At 38.3% G+C, this 19040-nt stretch overlaps 1 protein-coding gene across 1 annotated transcript in view; it reads left to right on the plus strand.

Annotated features, from left to right (window-relative positions):
* Positions 1-4040: 4040 nt before the first annotated feature.
* Htr1e (5-hydroxytryptamine receptor 1E) overlaps positions 4041-19040 on the plus strand; it is an 81435-nt gene continuing 66435 nt past the window's right edge. The window contains exon 1 of the mRNA XM_015498098.2: positions 4041-4533. The gene's annotated coding sequence lies outside the window, so the exon portion shown is untranslated. The remainder of the gene's footprint in view (positions 4534-19040) is intronic.

The following is a 19040-nucleotide window of genomic DNA, read 5'->3' on the forward strand; positions in this document are numbered from 1 at the left end:
GATTCAGTAAAGGGTCTCATAACCCTATCATTTTTTCTCTTAACCTTCTTGCATTGTCTCACACATGAGCCTTTGGGGGACACCTTACATACAAACCCATAACAGGATGGTGAGTTTCCATCTATTGACAAGTCCCTTAAGTCCAAAGAAGCAGGCCATGAAGTCAGGAAGAGAGAAAGATTAGCCCTGCAGCTAGTGGACCTCCTTTTACTCTAAATACTTTCCAAATCTAGCTTAGCACCAATTCCTCCACAGAGGTTGCTCTGCTTTTTCAGCTTTTTCATATAGTAATCCATGTAAATGTCTTGTCTACCATGGTCTTTGAGTTCTTGAAGGCAGGGACCAAATCTTACTTATCTCTTTAAACTTCCAAGTTGAAAGTGTTCAAAGCATATTTATGGACAATATGTCAATTATTTTTATTTATCAGTGAATGATCTTCTTATCAGGATGACTTTTGATGAAAAAATTGTGTTGATCATGAGCCACCATCAAAATCACTAAAGTTTGAAGTTTGTCCCACCTAATCTGTCTTACTTGTTTCCTCATAGGAACAAATATAAATATATGCCAGCATGGAGAAAGAGTCAGTTTATGGCCAGAAAATGGGGCATTTTATGAATGCAAGACCAACTTGCCAACTCCTCCCTCTGCAATTTAGACCCAGATGACAACTTTTAATCAATTAAGCTAGTCTACCCAGAGTCATTATTTTGCCCCCTGTATACTGAAGTTGATGAATACAGTTAGCAAATAAGTGTCAAACAAATAAAGAGAAAATTCTCTCTCTAAAACATTGCAGGAGACTGTTGTCAATTTCATAATTTGTTCACAATATTTTGTCACTCTCAGGTCCATCTCTACCAAGCGCCTTGGAATTCTTTCTAGAGGAGGAAGCCTACTTTTTACCCAGTTGGCATCAAGCTTACCTGACTTGGGTAGACTTGATTTCACAAATGAAATGTGAGCAGAAGTGATTTATCTTACAATTAGGCAAATGCATTAAAAGCCATTGTGATATTCCACCATTACTCTTCCCTATACTATAAGAAAGGCCTGACTCCATCTGCTTGGGTCCTAGAATATGTAGAGTGGAGCTGAAGCCAATCCATGGTTGTGGAGTGAGATTTTAAAAAAGAAAGAAAGAAAAAAATAACTTGGCTGTAGTAAGCCACAGAGATTTGTTACCATAGTATAACTTAAAGAAAGCTCACAAATGAAAAAACCTACCTGGAAACATTTCATACTCTCCCTCTGGCCTTTGTCACTCCCCAGACACAGAGTACAGCTTGAAGCTCAGGCTTTGAAATCAATAGTAAAATGAGATAAGAACTATGACATAGGGCTTTTGGGATTGTTTAGCAGAAGAATGTTTTGAGCTCCACAAAGTGAGCTCCCTCTCCACCCTATCTACTTCCTTTCCTGGTTTATTCCCACTTTCACAGTGGAAGAAGAAAACTACAGGGTCTTGATTCTTCCCTCTACTCGTGTGATGAACAAATCAAGAACAAGGCTTGTAATCTGACTCCTAGAAAGAAAATGCAGAGTGTGCAGGTTTGCTCCCTCATGTGAGTGAGCTTCCAGCACCCAAGTGGAAAGCAAACTAATGTGATCTGAATGAATATTGGGGATTCAGGTGAGCCACTGTTCATCATTTTCCCCACTCCCCACCACTACCCAAAACCCCTCCTTCCATATGTGCACAACCACCATCATCATTTATGGCTATTATTCTCTGATTCTAGATTCTAAGTCTGGATTAGATTGCCCTCCTTTGTGCACACTGCATTTGCCCCTTCTCCCAGCTATTACTCTGGATCAGATTTACTAGGTTGTGAATCAGTCTTTCCACAGAACTCTAGGATCTGTGAGATAAAAAACTGTATCTCCCTTAGAAGCTGACTCATGCTTGAAAGATGGCTGATATTTATCAACATCTAACTTTCAGTGAATGAATTTGGTAAAATAATTCCTTCATGAGCTGATGAATGTATTATGCCAGTTTCCCAGAGCCCCACTCCTTACAGTTAGTCTTTTTTGTTGTTTTGTATGTGTATACATTGTGCTGAGTATCAAACCCAGGGCCTCACACATGCCAGGAAATCACTGTACACTGAAATATGCCCCCAGCCCTTTTTATTTTATTTCCAGATAGAGTCTCAATAAGCTGCCCAAGCTGGCTTCAAACTTGCTATCCTCCTGCCTCAGCCTTCAGGGTAGCTAGGATTAAAAGTATGCATCACCATAGCTGGCAAAGATAAGTTTTTAACTGATAAGGAATTCTCCATTATGAAATGGGAATGTGACATAGTCCTACCCACAATCTTAAAGCACTCATAGAGACCATTAGATATTCATTGAGTAATTCACAAATTGAATTTTCAGCTCCTGGTTAAGTAAATGCTAACTTATTACCCCTAGTAAAGTGTATCCCAGATGTATATTGATAGCTTGAGAATAACCATGAACTTCATAAAGCTGAAATCTACCAAAATAGAGTATTCTGAGATATATTCAAGATAGTTTCCAAGTGTCTAATACACATTTTCATAGATGTTTACATTGTAATAACCAAATACTAGGTAAGATAATTTCTTTTAAAAAAACGAATTAATTTAAATTTCTTTCATCTCTTGGAAGGACTCCAAGGTTTCCAGGGTAGAACAATATATTCAATAATACTCACTCTTGGGATACCTAAAAAAAACACAGTCCTATGAAATCCTTTTTTTTTTTTTAATGAAGAATGTTTCTTTTTCTGTTTATTTTTACCTAACACCTTTATCATCAAGCAAATTTCAAGATGTACCAAATCTCTGGTAAGGGAAACATCCTTCCACCCTTATCCTTTTGCTATACTTTAATATACTTTAGCCAGTTCTCTTGCTTTAATGGGCTTAACAGAAGCAAATCACAATTTAAAACTATAGTTCACCAGGCTTCCTTTCTCTGTTCAGTGAAATTCCCCTCATTCAGCCCCTGCTGGTCTTGAGAAACACTCCCAAAGGCAGGAAAGGTACACATGGCTTGCTTATTTAATTGAAGAAGAGTTTCATTTTAGAATTGTCAAAATGAAAAAAAAATTAATAGCTCTTCAATTCAAACATATGACCACACGGGAGAAGCAAGTATGAGGCTAGTGTTTGGAGACGCTATGCAAGTTATCTATATGGGTTCCCAGGTCCTTTCAACTCTAAGATTGCATTCGGCTGTCTGTAAATCATATTGGCTACATGAGTGTTTCTAACTCATTTTATGGCTCCTCGCCTTTCAGAGTTCTACATCAAATAATCTGATTTCTTTTCACAATGTCAGGGAATCAACCTATGAAAAGCTTCAAGGTTTCAGTTACTCAAGTTCGAAACAGAATACAGCTAACCAGCCCTAAGGAAGAAGCTTCCTTTAGGAAGCCAGAATTCTGGGAGACAGGGACAAGTTTAACTTCTCTGGCCTTGCAACACAGCCAAGAGCTCTTAGAAGGCTAGGAAGAAAGCCCTCTGCCAACATGAAATGTCAGCCCTTCAGGGGAAAGTTCCCGCCAGAAAAATAGCTGCATATCAGCAGGTCCTCTCAGGTCCAACCACCCCAACCCCAACCCATCCTCTTTTCTCTGCTTTCCCCACCTCTTTGCCTCACTTTCACTTTGACCCACCCCAATTTCTTCCACTTCTCCCTCCCCAACTTCTCAACCTCTCCTTAATGCATTCCTTCCTTAGTGTGTTTTCCTCTGAGGAAATGTATTTCACCTCCAGAAGGTTTGCTGAAAGGAGCCACAGAGAGGCAGCGTCCAAACCCATCAACTACTCCCTCTTTTCCACTCCTTCCTTCCTTCCACAGAAGTTAGGAATAGGGTCTGCCTATTTTTGCACGAATTGACCCCTTCTCCGCCTGGGCTGCAGCCAGCAAAGGGCACAGGAAAGGAGAGGCTTGTCCACACCTACAACCCCATAGGCGAGGTTTATAGCGTGGACAGCGCTGCCCTCTAGCGTTTGCAACCGCGAGCCCTGAGGGCTCCACCAGCTCCAGAATTTCGCCTTCACAGCCTAAGCAAGCCCTGGAGCACCTCGGAGCTGCGACCCTAGTTCTCCTGCACCATCATCCCCTGCATTGCATCTCGCCCCACCTTTCCATCCTACCCACCCCCCTTACCAACTTAGTGTCCTGAGCGCCTACAACCCGCACGGCTGATTTAATAGACTACCCTCTGTTCCTGTAACTCCTCCTCTTGCCCACTCTGCCTCTCGCCTCCTCTTCCAGTCCGGACGCCTAGACTCCAGGAAGCGCAGCTCTGCCAACCCGCGGGGCAGCCCGGTGCGCAGCACTCCCGGGTCGGTCTAGCCGAAAACCTAGGGTGCACTGGCACCGGCAAGGACGCTGAAGCGGAGGACGCCCAGAGACTAAGCACACCCGAGAGCCGGTCCGCTCTTTGATAAAGCTCCAGTGCAAGAGAAGCGGATTCCGAGTGAGACTTCTGGAGCCAGCAGGACACCCCAGTTCTCCCAGTACGACGCGGCTGCACGCATCGTCCACAAGGTGAGGGGTGCACACCTTTAGGGGGGGGGCTTCCCTTTCGCCCCCACCTCAGGACATGGCCTTAAGCTTGGGCTTGGGGAATTTTGCCCCTCTGAGGTGCAAAAGTAGCTGGAGTTGAGTCTTGGGGTGTGGGGAAAAAGACCGTAGCGGGTCGACCCGCCTGAGCACTGTGCGTGCCCCCTGGACTTAGTACGGATTGCATTTCTCCTCCAAACAGTCCCGCAAATGTGTGGACCCGAGTATGACATTGTGCATAACTGTGCTTTAAGAATGTTAGACTGCATCCTTGCAAAAGGATTCAAGGCAGCTTAAAAATTAAATGAATCTGCAAAGAATGGTGCCGGGTGGGAGACGTTGAGTAGAAACCCCACAGAAATGGTGTGCCCTGGGGACCGCAGATGGGTAGACAGGTAATTTCAAAGCCAACAATAATTGAAAAACCTTTGATTCCAAAGAACTACGCGGTTGGTTAGCCCTCAGAAAATGCCCGTGTATCAATTCTGATGAACAAAATTCCAGGTGGGGTATTTTACAAAATAAAGCTGGGAAGTGGGAGTGAAGGTGGGAAGTTTGGTCTTAAGCTATTTCCATCCAACACTGTAAGGTGAGACGCCAGGTCCCCACATGGAAAAAAAATGAAGATACTATCACAGTATCATACATGGTTTTGAACTGTTAAAATGAATGTACTTTGACACGTTTCTGCCTGTGTCCAGTTTCAGAAAGGACCCAACACTGCTTGTCCTTGAGTTGGAAGGATGGAGCAGAAGGTATCGGCATCCCAGGATGCTCTTTCCCACCCTTCCTCATTGTCCTTCCCTGCCTCCTGCGCCAAACCTCTCAGGGAGGGAGGGGGCCTGTAAGGAAATAATAAATGATCAAATGAATTGGGGGAGGGATTTTTTCCCAAATAATCCAAGATTCTTTTATCATTCCTCCTACATCTTCCCACAAAATGCCAAGCAGAGCATATACCTGAACTTGAAATTGCTTCAGAATATGTATTTGCCATAGTTACACGCTCAGACATGATATTTATCATCTTAAACACCCAGGGTGGACTTGCAAGTCAGGGACTTCTCTGACTTAACCCTGTGCAAGAGGGAAAAAGCAGGCACGTGGGTCTGGCTCCCTGGGGAGACCCTTTCATAGGGAAGATATATATACCTTTGAAATACAAAGACGAGATTATGAAACAGTCTTTCTTCTCTTACTGGTGCACTTGTTTTCCTGCTGAATTAAATGAGATGACCCTGTTTTCAACAATTAAATGAACAGAGGCATTTGAGGCCCACTTAGCAAATGTACAAAATATATCTGCCGGCTTTTTTCCTCCCTTCAGAATTTTAGCCTCCAGGCCACAGCTGTGATGATGGAGTTGACCTCCAAAGTAGAACTCAGCTCAGTGTTTTATCATGTTTAAAATAAAATGCATTGCTTATTCCTAAAATTGTATAGCACCTTACCCTTTACCATTTTGCTGCACAGAAGTGAGAGAAGTACTTTTGTCCAGGTTATTTCATCACTGAGAGAGCTGTAAAGAGAAAGTTGTTCAAATCCTAATGCATCATTATTGATAGAACTTAACTATTATGTCATCATCACTTGATAAGCACTGTGGAAGCCCTAAGGACTACTACAGATCTCTGTATACATTGAGACTTTTAATGACAGAGCTGGACAGTAGCTTGTAAAATGTAGCCATGACTAGGGGATATGCATGCTGAAATATTCCTTTAGGTAGTTGTTCTTTTCAAGAAGATTTCCAGAGGTGTATACTTCACAGATCTTTTTTTTATAATAGAAGTGTTCAAATTAACAGTGTGTATCCACCAGCTAAGAAATTTTAAGTTCTGCAGAAATCAACAACCCAAACATAGCACATTCAACTTCCTATTCTTTTCTCATTGCCTGCCAATGGTGACTTCACCCAAGGACATATTTCCAGACCAAGTGCTACTGGGTATCTTCCTTAGCTTGCCATTTCCTTGGGAAGTATTGAGCCGTAATACAGCCTCCCTGGCAACTCTGAGAGGCTGGATGTCACATTTGTTAGCTATTCTGGCATCCATTCAAAATATTTGCTTCCCATTTCTTCTTCTGTATGCCTGGTCAGCAGCAATCGTGTAAATAAATTTGTATTCTTTTGATAGAAATAACCAAATCAGGTATTCTCATGGGTGGTATCTTGGAAGAGACAAAAATCCAAGACACATCTCTATTCCAAGTGATATTGTAATATGTTCCTTTCCCCGTATGTAATGGAATTGATATTAGAAATGGAAGTAAGACATGTCATTAGCAGCACCTTGTTGCAACCTGGCTCAGCAACTTCCCCATCAGCATACTACCCCACCACCACCACCACCATCACTAAGATATCAAAGGTTCAAATGGAAGGAGCATCACTTTGCAAAAAACCTCAGCCCCTGAGCTTTCAGGGCATCTTCTCATCACTCAAGCATCCAGTTCCTTACCCTTCACCTTTTTACACAGGGTGGTTTTTTGGTTTGGGGTTTTTTTATTTTATTATTTTTTCATGTTTTTAATCGACTTTTTTGGAATTTTTACTATCCTTTAAAAGTAAAAGTTCTAAATCTAATGTTTTAATGTAGGAAAGCCTTGCTTCTATTTCTGATAAAATAAGCTAGAAACTAGAGCAGAATCTCACTCAAATTGGAATTTATTGTTCACACCATCTGTATGTTATCAAGACCATCTCAGGGCAGATACAAGACTGGCATCTCATGTTTTACGTGTCTTTCTTTTCTACCTACCACATTTTTATATGTGTGAAACTAGATGAACATTAGCTTCAGGAAAACAGTGACATATGCTACATGGGTAAGAAGGGAGACAGAAGAGCAAACAGGGAACAGAAAAAGAGGAAGGATTTGGTTTGGGCTGGGGCAGCACCTCTTCAGTGTGGCTGAATTCTTTGTTTTTGTCTTTGTTTTGTTTATTTTCTGTATCATGGTCCCTAAAACTTGTGGACCAGGTCAGTCAACTTACCAACATCTGTCTTCCAAGGATAAAAGGATTTCATCAACATCACATCTATTTTTCATAATTTAGTATTTGTTCTCATATTTTGTGGATTAAGAAACTGAGAACCAGAATTAATAGAGATTATTCAGTCAATAACTTGGTATATTCCTGGATCATAACAAATAAGTAAAATACTTGAGAACTCCAGCCTTATCACAGTTTGGTTTTACAGTAGTTTCCCACCACCCCATCCCCACTTATATGTTCTCAGACCCTCAGTGGATGCACAAAGCCACAGCTAGTACTAAACCCTATATATACCATGTTTTTCTCCTATAGGTCCTACAGCATTTCTACAGAGTACCAGAGTTAATCTCTCCTCCCACATTTTATGCCTTTGGAATCTCTACATTTGAATTTGGGTGACATTATTGAGTGAAATGGTATTAATTAAATGAAGGCACTATAATACCATAACAGTAGATCTGGTGACCAAGAGGGTTGCTGATGACTGAAGGGCAGGTAACATATACATGGTTACATGACTGTGCTGGACAAAGGGATGTGCTTCTGTCTTGGGTAGGATGGAGCAGGTTGGCATGAGATTTCATCACACTACTCAGAATGACACATAATTTAAAATTCATGAATTGTTCATTTCTGGAATTATCCATGTAATGTTTTGGACCATAGTTAGCCACAAATAACAGAAACTGTAGAAAGCAAACCTGTGGATAAGGAGGAGGTGTTGCTGAATTTTTATTTTTTATTTCTAGTTCCTTATCTTGTTTCACTCATTGAGGGTTATCTGGCTTACTGTGGTCTTGTTCTGATAGATTTCAGTGCTTTTATTTCCTGGCTGTATTCCCCTAAACATGTCAAATGAAAAATGCACCCAGCAGTGAAACACTCTAACAGGTTTATTGTCAGAACTCTCTCCTGTTGATCAGTTCTAAACATGTGCAATTATAGGATTAGGAAGTCAAAATCCTTTGGAAGAAGCTGAAAAACCCAATCCTTCTACATCTGGACCATTTTAAACTACAAGTTGTAAGAGGAATGGGCATCTTAAGATCCTAGTTATCAGTACAGACCAGATGGAAGGTCTTTAAGAAATTTAGCCTGAGAAGGAACACATTTTTATAGCAAGAAGGTAATATTTTGAGAAATAACAACCAGCACCAACAGCAGCTTGCAATTCCCAAACTATCAGGTCTTTCTAATGACCTCATCTACTTCAAGTGTCCAAATAAAGTAAAAGCAGACCCCATGAAATGTTTTTCCTTAGATGCAGCTGTTCTTTATCCCCTCATCAGATAATGGACATATGGTGATATTTCCAAAGGATTTAGGGTGGATCTGATTTGAACATTGAAAGTATGGGTTTTGTTAGGACAGCTTAACCAAAAAAGTCTAATTTCTGTCAATATTAGCATCCTTGAAAATTGAAAGCAATCCAGTCTTTTTAAAATAATTTCCACCAAAGGGCTAATAAAGTTGATAGGCAATACCTCCCCAAAATAATTTCACTTTTTTTAATAGCCTAATAACATTCAAAGCTATACATTTCATCCATCTACTCTGGTGGGAAGAAGGAAAGGAAAAAGAAGTTAACTTATGCTGAGTGACTGCTATGTTTCAGGAACTGTGCTAAAAGCTAAACATATACTCTTTTATTTAATACTCAAGGAAACCACTGCAAGGTTAGTATTATCAAATTCATTGGTCACTTATTGTTAAAAAAAAAAAAACTGTCCTTATAGGATGGGGCTGTAGCTCAATGGCAGAGCACTTGACTCTCTTGTCTGAGACCCCTGGATTCAATCCCCAGCACCACAGAGAGAGAGAGGAAAAAAACTGTATTTATCATCAAACTATTTGATTTGATGTCCTTTTCAAAGAAGCACAATGAATTCAGAGTGAGTTAAGTTAAAGCAACTTTACCCATAAGCATGGGGAAATCATTATAGGGTTTTAAAGGTATTTATAAAGAATAATATACATATAGAAAAGAAAAAAATCATAGATGTAAAGCTCCTTGACTTTTCTCAAAGTGAACAAACCTATGTAACTAAGCCCCTTCAGCATAAGAAATGGAACATCAACACCACACAAATTCCCTCTGGTCCCACCTATTCATTACTTCACCCCCCTGCCTAATGTATCACTACCTGATTTCCAACATAATAAATTATTTTAAGATTCACAAGTATATACTCATATATATATAAATGATTCATATATGTATAAATGATATAGAATGATTTCTTTTGTAATTGGGCTTAGTATTATACTCATGAAATTCAGTTTTGTGGATGGTTATACCAGAGGTTTGTTTATTTTTATTATTGTTGTATAGTATTATGTTGTATGAATATGCCACAATTTAATTATCCACTCTAATATTCATGGGTATTTGGGTTGTTTCCATGTTTTTGCTATGAAATAAAGTGTTTTATCAAGGTATTTTAAGCTCTTTACCAAGATCTTTAGTTTTGTGTTCTAGAGAGCTCATTCTGGCTGCAATAAGGAGCTGAAGGGAATGGGTCTGGCACAGACATTTGCCACAACAAGAGCCTGAACCAAAGCAGTTGCAGTAGACATGGAAAAGAGAAGCAGAATCCAGCCGAATTCAGGATGAGGGACAGAGGAAAATGGCAATGTGTAGAGTAAATGGACATGAGGAGGAAAGGAAGTATGGGATGTAAGCAACACCCACAATTCTAAACCTGATGGATGATGTTTCCTTTCACCAAGAGAGTGATCAATAACATAATTATTGAATCTCAGAAAGGCAAAAGAATTGCCCATGGTGATTCCAAATCTGTGTGCTATTACAAAGCACTGCTTTCCCCTACCTGGCTCCCACCATGCCTGTGCTCCCTTCTCCAACAACAGTCCCCCACTCTACCTCAAATGGTAATGGGTAGTCACCTAAAAAAGGCATGAACTACTCCATACTTTCTGAACTGTTGATCCATGAATCATTTGCTCTTCCCTTAGTTTTGTCTCCTTTTAGCAGCACAATTACCAAAATGAGGGAGATGGTGATGAATCAGCTAAAATTTTGCTTTACCTTTTAGACTACAAGACAGAATTCAGAGTGAGTGAGTAGAGATAAAAGAAGAAGAATGTGGAGGCGCTGGTCATGATCCCAGTGGCTCAGGAGGACAGACATGGTTAAAAAAAAATGTACAGAAGGTCAGATTCCAACATTTCATGGAAAAAAAATTCTAACACTGTCTGAAAATACAGTGAGACTGCCTATGAGGTGTATAGTATGAGTCCTTGGGAAATGATTCAGCGATGTGTTTGGGAGCATGTGACAGGCGGGTTTCTCTAAGATGCAGACTCTGAGATAGGGTTTAGTATGCAGGACATTTATTAGTAAATACCCTTCAGAACCACACCAGAGGAAGGAAAGGAATCAAGATTGGCAGAGGGACAAGGTGAGCTGTAAAATGGGCCCAGCACCAATCTTGGTTGGCCTCACAGGAAGCTCTGAGCAAAAGTGATCCATCAAAGTTGTCCCAAACTGGGTCAAAATGGTTGGGCTTTCCAACCCTTTCCTCTTTCAGTCATTGGATGTAATCTGCCCCAGAAAGGGCACCACCTGGGGTGAGGCAGCTGTCTGCAGCTGAGGATATTCCTGAAGGAGCTGAGAGCCAAAGACTATTCTGACAGCTATCCCAGCAGCCAAACTTCAGGTCTTTCCTTGAAGGAGGGATATGAGTATGTTTCTCTGTCCATCCTCACTCAAGCTAGGCATGTGCTCTGTACCACTAATCTATAGCCCCAGGCCTCAGGATTTCTTTTTTTAACATGGATTTCAACCATAGAGGATTAGACTAAATACTGTTCCAGGCTACACCCAATTCTGAGATTTGTCTTTATTTATTTCATCATATCCAAGTTTCTGAGCCACTTAAGTATTTATAAATTATTGTAAATAACATGCCATTTCATTTTTAATCTGTCCTCCCTCCCATTTCAGCCAGTAAATAAATCACTTGAGCCACTCAGTTGATGAGAGGCAGAAATTCCTATAAACTTCCACGGCCCCTTCATGAATAATTTCTATTCAGAAGGAAGAGAGCATACTTGTTTAATGCAAACTTTCTTCAGTAGAGACTTTTTGGATGATTGTAAAGGAACTGTGTGTTTGTGTATGTGTGTTATGTGACACTCATATTTGAAATATATTTTATTATAACTGCTTTTATGTGACTAGACCTGTATGACAACTGAAATATAACAGAAAAACTGCTCATGAAAACCTCTCCTTCCTATCTCTGCCTATGCAACTCTGTAACACAGTGTCTTGCACAGAGATTTTATACTGTGTGCTTTTGGAAAGAAGCTGATTGATACCAGGGGGGCACTACTGGAAGGTGGTGGAACTTTAACAGGTCAGGCCTAACAGGGAGTCCTTAGGTCATTGGAGACAGGCCCATGAAGGGGATTGTAAGAACCCATCCTCTTCCTCTTTTCCTTTTCTTCCTGGCTTATGAGGTGAGTGGTTTGCTTTCTCTCAGAGCACAGTGCTGGAGAAAAGCCTTCCTCATATCAGATGCTGCAGCCCCTTACCTGGAGGTGATACCTCTGACCTCATGGTTTATTCTGTCTTTGCTCTTAGGGCTGGCACTGCTGCTTCTGGCTTCCCACCAATTGTATTTAGTGAATTTCTACCAAGAGTCACACCACAAAGTTCTTATGGCTAGAAAGAGCAGAATTACACTTCCTTTTTGTGCATTCAGCCCAATTCTAATCCTGAGTGTGATTTGTTTTCTCCCTTACTTTGGCATCCTCTCAAAAATACTTCTGGTGTCTGCAAAAGCATCAGTATACATGATTTTAGGAAAATGTTAATGGATATTTGACCTTTATTCCATTAATTTTCTCTAATGTTCTTATTCCAATTCTCCAGTTTGATTCTCTTGGTTGTAATTTGATAGTCCTCTTCACTTTGATATTATCATGAGCTAAAATAAGTTCTTTTGACCATTCTGTGCCTCAGTTGTCCCTTCTCTATGGCAACTCCTATCTTAATAGACCTATTGGCAGTCAAGGAAAGACGGTGCTTCATGTGCTGTGAAGAAATGGTAGGTATTCTTACAGCTACGAATTTCCTTATTATTTCGGTGAGGGGAGTTGTAGAAATAATCCTCACTTAAATTAGGGTGAATTGTATGGTGTTGACCCTGTAGAACATAAAGGGAGATGGACCCTGGCTGAGTTCTACAACCCTGAACCCTGTTGACATGAATTTGTTCTCTCTTAAAAATTTTGCCTCATATAGGTATAGCTTATGCCCAGAGAATGCCCTTAGCACTACCATCTTCAACAACTGAATCCCTAAACTTCGAATCCACTGCAGGTTTGAATTCCTGAAAAGAGATCAGTCCCAGGATGTGATTCTGAGGTTCCATTTGTAGTTGCTCAGACCCAGAGAGTCACATGATTTGTGTATGATCTGTAGAGATGTCTCTCAGGCCACAGTGTGCGAAACAATGGAAAGTGCATTAAAACTCAGAATTCCCCACCTTCATCTGTAAACCTTCTAATCAGCAGTGGGATAAGGCCAAAAATTTTCATTTCTAAGAAACTCCCAAGTCATGTTGATGCAGCCGGCATGTAGACTGCACATTCATATAGCAAGGGTCTACATGGTTCAGGGTAATGTACACAAAGAAATGCATTTGTCACAGCAAATGAAAAGGAAAAATATAGACTCAAACTTACTCTCAAAGAACTATTGCAGATAAGAAATCTTCAAGCAAAAAAAAATCATGCTACTGTCATGTTGCCAATATTTTATTACCAGACTTTTCCTTATGAAGAAATCAAACTGCCTTTTATAATGAGCAAGAATTTCACACCAATAAACCAATAGCCATTTCAGAATTGACCACAAGTTTATAAAATTTAACACTTATTCATAATAAAAAAAAAACTCTCGGTAAACTAAAAAATAGAAAAGAATAGTTTTTTCACAGTAAAGACACTTTGTCAAACAATAACCAACAGGATGTTATTGTTAAAACACAATAGGGATATGAGAATGTCTGCTTTTACCATCATTTGACATTTATCTGAATGTTCTAACCAATGTGATGAAGGGAAGAAGGAATGAAGAAGGGGAAGGAAGAAGAGATTTTATAAATATTGGTCAGAAAGAAGTTATATTGCTATTTACAAATGGCACGATTACTAAAAAAAAATTCAAGTGAATAAATTTAAATGCCTTTAGAAGGAACAAGAGAATTAACTAAGAAGGCTACCTACAAAATGTACAAAGTCCAATAGCTTGCTGTTTATCAGCAATTTAATACTAGGGATTTATAATGAAGCTGCAAAATAGTGGGCAGAAAACATGCCTAAAAGTTAAAATGTCATTGAAGTCCAAGAACAATGAGAAATGCCAAAACTTATCCTTCTTAATTCAATAGTATTTATCACCCCACAATTTCTGACAACAAAGTTTGTTATTGTAATTAATTGTCTTCTGTATTATTATAGATGAACAAGAATTATATACTTAGGTAACATCCATCTTAAACTTTATTACACAGTACAGATTCTAATGTTGAACGTGGCCCTACTCAAAGAAATATTTGTCACCTGGCACAAGAATTTGAAGTGGAGTTAATCCATAAATACAATCCTACCATACAGTTTAGCACAACTAAAGAAGACCTTGAGGAAAAGCTAAGAGTGAGAGACTCCAAAATGGAAATCACTGTCTTTTCATTATCTAATCTCAGAAGTGACATCCCATCACTTCTGCTCTATTCCAATCACTGGAAACAAGTCACTAGTTCCAGCCCATAATCAAGGAGCAGGTATTACACAATGAATCTGGGGAGGACCCAGATCATTGAGGGCCATCTTAGAGGTTGTCAGCCACAATAAATTCATGTGTGAAAAGCTGTTTGATAAGGACTCAATTCTCACAATTCTCTCAATTCTTACAATCTCCCAATAATGCTCTTACACATAAATAATCTATGTAAAAGAATCTATAAAATATACACCTCCATGCAAAGTCAAGATTTTATTAGTTCTATTAATGTTATTAGTTTTATTAATGTAGTTCCATATTTCAGATAGAAGAACTGGTGATATGAGAACAGCAAACAAAGAATTAGGAGCCCTGAATTCTACACCTTGCTCTATATCTGACCTTGGAAAAAAATATTTTATTTGTTTTATTCCTAATCTTCTCAATAGGAGTAATGATAATAACAGACTTACCAGGATAAAATTATATATATATATATGTAAAATTATGCTGAAATCTAAAGGCATAAAATGATGAAGATGATTACATATTTCAACTGTTGCTCCTTGATCCTTTGTTGACAATTAAACTAAACAGATGTGATTTTTATCAGTTATGTTTTAAGCATATGTATCAAATCCAGATACTTCCAATTTCCACAATAATTTTATATGGTTTAATTTTATCTTGCTTGGCATATTAGATATCCTCCCCTGAAAATTGGCATGCAAATCACATTTGGGAGAACTGAGCCATACTTAAAATGCACAGTGAGGGTTTCCATATATCTAGCAGGATTTTGCAATGAACATGTGATATTGGAATATAATTGCTATTTTTGTAATATAATTATCCTTATCTTATTAGCCTGAATTTTCTGACATTATATCAAGTGTTCTTAAATTGGGTGCACCGGTATAAATATTCTTCTAGCATATAATAAAGCCTTATGTTATAAAATAAAGAACTTGCAAAGCAGCATTTTGAAATTGGCAAATATAACCAACTCTTGGTTATTTCAAAGAGTGCTTTTTGTTTGATTCTTGCACTATCTACATTTCTTCTCTCACTTTAAATTGACACAAGTTTAGGGGATATGAAACAGGTAAAGTTCAAAGTCCTTTATTCAACTACTTTATCAAACTACTGTAAGACTTTTTTTCCTTAGAAATATATTACATATCCATTGCAGAAAATTTGGAAATGCAGGAAAGAATATAGCATAGGAGTAAAGTTACTCATATTGCTACCACCAAAGACTATCCATTATTGAAAATTTTGTTGAATTTCTGTCCCAGTGCTTTTATTCTATAAAGATAGAAAACAGATGTTTGTTTTTCAATAAAATCAAGAGCATACTATGTTTTTTCTCATGTATTTTTCTAACAATATAGCTTTAGTGTGATTAAATATGCTTTGAAACATCATTTCTAACAGTACACAGTAATTTTGTCACACTGATATACTATAACTTATTTTACCAATCATTAATATTGGACTTTCAGGTTGTTGCTATTTTTAAAAACTACTGCAAAATTACAGCATGAAAAGAAAACTTTTACATAAATTTTTGTCCTTCATTATTCTAGTCATCTTAGTTCTGTAGCAAAGGAGTCCTTGAAGTCCCTAGGGAAGAATGAAGTTTGGTAATTTAAATGTAGGCAGGATTTATATACACACCATAATCTTTTCTTCTCCCTTCTCTACCACTGCCTCCCACCCCGCCCCCATTAGCAGAAATTTATAGGAAATTAATGCTGGAAATCGTTGAATTAACAATCTAATTGAGGTGGCCACCTGCCATCTTATTGCCAGCCCAGCTGGTAGTAGTACCCTGATTTTCCTTACTCACACGGTTCAGGTCCAACCGAATGTATTCTTGGCTCCAAGGGATACACGTGACCCAGGCCAATCAGAACATCTCATTCTCCTGGCCACTGTGATGGGTTCAGGGATGGGCCAATGATCCAGGACACACCAATCAGAATAGGTGAGACTTAGAGATTTACAGGCTGAGGAGATTTGACCTCGAATTGCTGGGGTCCAACCTAGGGGAGAGCCTCCTAAGGATAACCTCAAAATAGAAGAAAGAAAAACTGAGAAATGGGGAAAGATTCTGTATTATACTGAGCAAATAAATTTTCCGATTGCTTATACCAATTTAAGAATATTTCTATTCTTTGTCTTTCACGTACAACCAGAGAAGCGAAAAATTCTGCTCTATTTGTGTACAATGAATCAAAGAGCTTTCTACTGTCATGTATAACTGATCAAACTGATTAGAACTATTTAAAAAAAAATGAAAGGAAGAAAAGGTCTCTATCAGTCCCGAGATCCTAAACTAGCAATTGATGAACATGAGTTGTGGTTAAGACTATTTAAACATATAGAATAAACACATACATCACTACTTTGTGAGTTGTGATTAAAACAGATTCTAGTTCATCACTCACAGTGTAACTGAGGCAAACTTTCAAGTCAGTTTCCTTACCTATAAAATTAAGATAATGCTAATACTTAACTCAGAGGATTTTTGAAGATTGAAAAAAGTTAACATGAAAAGTTGTTAAAACTGTTCAGGGCATATCCTAAGTGCTAAGTGTGTCCTGCTGCTGCTATTGTTATTTTTGAAGGTAGAAGGTGAAGCACATAAGGGTACATGAAGCATTTCATGTGGTCCGCACATTTGGCCAAGCTAAAATGCAAACCGGTCTTCTCTCTTCTCTGCTCAGTGTTCCTTCTCAAGAGTTAAACATATCATCATCTTTATAACAGATTAGAACATTAAGCTTTCAAAGAATTTCTGTCCGCACATGAATATTTCTGTCAAAGTGAGAAAGGTCTGGAATCCATAAAATAGGTTTCCATCGCTAGCCATTGTTAGGACTGTAGGTTATAATAACCTGTGATTGAAAAAAAATGTGATATCTCTTATAATAAACAATTAAATTTATTTTAATTAATTTATTTTATTTTAATTAAGATTAAAACGTTTTATTGTAATTTCTATTATAACAATAACTGAAAAAGAAATACTCATTACTTTTCATAGTTTTTGAATAAAATATATCTTCCTGCTAAACTAGTTGCTTTATGTTTGAATCATTCAGCTCTCAGTGGGTTCCCATTCCCTACACTAGTGCTGAGTGATTGTGTTTGCTGGAGGAGGCAGCTGGTCTCTCCCAAATGTAAATCAGATTTCATCATGTCTGGCTCGGAGAGAACATGGCATATGGCAAATGAATACACAGCTGTCTGGTGAATTTTTCCATCGAGAATTAGTCTAATACCTAAATGCACAGTGAATAAAATATTCTCCAAATAAGAATTTATGTTCAAATTTATATTTATTGTTAAATATTAAGAGTTGGGTCATTCCCTTGAATTATAACAAAATCCCACTATCCTACTTGAGAAAGTTACTTAGTATTTAATGCCATACTGTTACTTAGTACTTAATGCCATACTGTTCAAATCAAGCATGCCTTTTAAATTCTATTATCAAAGAATATCTTCACAGAACTATATTGCCTGTTGTTAAAATACAAACTATTCTTTGGCTGGAGAACTTTTCTGTGAGGGCTTAACAAAGTTTGGATTAGAGATGGAGTGCATAGAAAAATGATGGTGAGGTGGGATTATCCATGGCCTGGGGGTGTGGGTGGGAACCGAGGCTTTGAATAGTCAGGTCATAATGCAAACATAGCTGCCACTTCCAGGCTGCAAAGCATTGAGCAAGGTATTTAACTACTTGTTGCCTTATTTTTTCAATGGTAAAATGATAATAATATTGAGTAATGGTAATGCAAACCTCATAGGATTGTCAGGCTCAAAAGAGAGAAAATGCTTTTAGCATAGTACCTACTGTATGATGAGCACTCAAAAAGACCTGCTCTGTTATTGGTTCTAAAGTTTTGCCAAATTAACTTTGTAATGCTGGGCAGGTTATCAGAACTTTGTGGGCCTCAGTTTTTCTATCTTCTAAATGAGTCAGTTGGAGCAGCTTTTTATTGCTAGCAGGTTTAAAATGTTATGACAATGCCAATAGGTGTTGGGAATAAGTTGAAAATTTACAACAGGGTTGAAACCTGGAAGAACTTTTCAAACCCGTTTTACCACATTGAAATTAAGCTGAATCCATTCTGCAAGGGCAATCATCTCCTCGGGTAATCCAGCAAGATTCATCTTTTCATGACTTTTCATTTATTTCGAGGAAATTTTACCTATTTGGGGAGGAGTGTTCAATAGTTCATTCAGAACCTTCCTTGTGAAGGCAATTTTAATAATAATATTGTCATTCTTCAGATTTCTTAGTGAATCTTTGTCATAATCAAAGAATTCATGATGTTGATAACAGACAAAAGTAATCAATTCAGGTATTGCCTTGGTTACTAAGGACCATCACTTCTTCTTGATCGATTTGGTGGGGTGCATTACTTGGTTGGGTGCATTATCTAGTTGTCACCACTAATCAAGACAACCTGGAAATCGCCTTATCAGCCTTTAACTATGACTTTACCAACAAGGCCTGTGAAGTATTTATGTTTTACTTTTCATAAAGATGTTTTTATTAATTATTTGTCTAGACTCCACCATAAGAAATTAGTTTAAATAGCATACTTTCAGATTAGATCTCTGAAAGCCTCCATATATCATACATCGTTAAATCTAAATTGATAATTTTTTTAAAATGCAACGTTTCCATTTCCTGTGTGAATAACTGTGACTATTGATTTAC

This window comes from Marmota marmota, unplaced genomic scaffold (assembly GCF_001458135.2).
Source record: "Marmota marmota marmota unplaced genomic scaffold, marMar, whole genome shotgun sequence".
NCBI lineage: Eukaryota > Metazoa > Chordata > Mammalia > Rodentia > Sciuridae > Marmota > Marmota marmota.